This window comes from Jaculus jaculus, unplaced genomic scaffold (genome assembly GCF_020740685.1).
Source record: "Jaculus jaculus isolate mJacJac1 unplaced genomic scaffold, mJacJac1.mat.Y.cur mat_scaffold_110_1_198054_arrow_ctg1, whole genome shotgun sequence".
In the NCBI taxonomy this organism is placed as follows: domain Eukaryota; kingdom Metazoa; phylum Chordata; class Mammalia; order Rodentia; family Dipodidae; genus Jaculus; species Jaculus jaculus.
Window position 1 is genome coordinate 1 of NW_025423392.1, and position 1,749 is coordinate 1,749.

The 1,749-nt window shown below is 35.9% G+C and overlaps 1 non-coding gene across 1 annotated transcript; it reads left to right on the forward strand.

Moving 5' to 3' along the window:
* The first annotated feature begins 986 nt into the window (after positions 1-986).
* Positions 987-1,177, forward strand: LOC123457244. Its single transcript, XR_006634954.1, has one exon. It is a non-coding gene; the product is annotated as a U2 spliceosomal RNA (small nuclear RNA).
* The last annotated feature ends 572 nt before the right edge of the window (positions 1,178-1,749 follow it).

Below are 1,749 nucleotides of genomic sequence, written 5' to 3' on the forward strand. Positions count from 1 at the left end.
GCTGAAGGCCCCTAGCTCCCTGTGTGAATACCGACGGTCTGTTCGGGCATTGGCAAAGACCTCCTATCTAGCCTCTCTTCATCAACAAAACTGGGTTCGCAATAGCCAGTAAATCCTCTTAGAGTGGCTGCCAGTTCTTAAAATTGTGGTCAGACCCATTGGGGAAATCCCCCAAGCCGGTTCTCCAACCAGGAACGTTGCCCTCTGGTCTTGCCATTTCTCCTCTTTCCTTTTCTACCATGGGACAGAACCTAGGTAAGCATAAATTGTTAAAAGGCTTAAAACTTCTCTCAAGGCACAAGGAACACAGGTTTAAAAAAAAAATGATTTAACAAAGAGTAAAAAGGAACTAATTGCCATAGTAAAAGATATTTTAAAAACACAAAAAATTGAGATTACTTCAAGTTCTTTTTGATTTTATCAGGAGGATTTGTTCTCTCTCTGTGTGTGTGTGTGTGTGTGTGTGTGTGTGTGTGTGTGTGTGTTTATGTGTGCTCATTGTGCTTGCTAGTCGTGTCATGTTTGTGACTGTAACTAAAGAGATGAGATAGACGGAGGTGACATTCCTTTCTCTTCTAGAAAACCATTCAAGGAAATCAAAGACCTAAGCATAGAAATTACAAAGGAAAAGTTAAATGTCTTTTACAGGAGTAAATTTGCCAGATATTTGTTCTAGATCAAGTTCACCTTACATAAAGGATTATTAAAAACAACAAAACTTCCTCCAAAGAGGTAACTTATAATTTGCCAGATATTTTAAAAAAGATTGTAATGTCCTGTTACTTAAAAGGAGGAGGCAACTGACCTGACTTCTGAGCCGGCGTACCTCAAGATAACAACACAATTTGCCTTAGCTACTCCTAATAAAATCATTTCCAAGTGTGTTATTTGTATTATTGATAGAAAATTGTATTAAGACTGCTTTCTTTTTAGTAATAGGATTAATCAATGGGGTGTAATATTTTAATAGCCTTATAAGAAAGATAATCACTTCTTGGCCTTTTGGCTAAGATCAAATGTAGTATCTGTTCTTATCAGTTTAATATCTGATATATACTCTATCTTAGGACAATATATTAAATGGCTTTTTGTAGCTCGGAGCTGGAATAGGAGTTTGCTCCGTGCACTCCATGCATCGACCTGGTATTGCAGTACTTCCAGGAATGGTGCACCCCCTCGGGCGATTAACAAAAAAAAAAAAAAAGAAAAAAAGAAACGATAATTAATTATCGGGTGAAATGAATTAATTAAAGGAACTGGAAAAGAATTTTTCAATGTTGAGACATAGAATGCTCATTAAAAATGCTTTTTCCGTGGTACTGAGAATGTTAAAGTATTTGGATAAAGATGTGCGTATGTAGGAAAGAATTTTCAGGCTAAACCTAAACGCCATGCCTAATGTTAGAGATTCTTCAACTGTTTACAGACTCTTAAGGATACTCAAAAAGTTTTATATTGGGACAAGATCTTAATCTAAATTCATCTTATATTAGACACAGGTGATGCCTATGTTAGGTGGGTCACAGAGTCATAAGTACAGATGTAATTGGAAGTTTAACCAAGTTAAACATAGACAAGAGTCTATCGCCTTGTGTTTTCCAAATGGGTAAATTTGCTATGTAAAAACAAACAACTTCGGAATAGAAAAAAAAAATGTCAGTATGCTTATCTCTCTTCTCTGTAATTTCATTTTGCTCTTGCTTTCCAACATATGCTACTTAAATTCATGGAAAGCTGAACTCTGGAAAA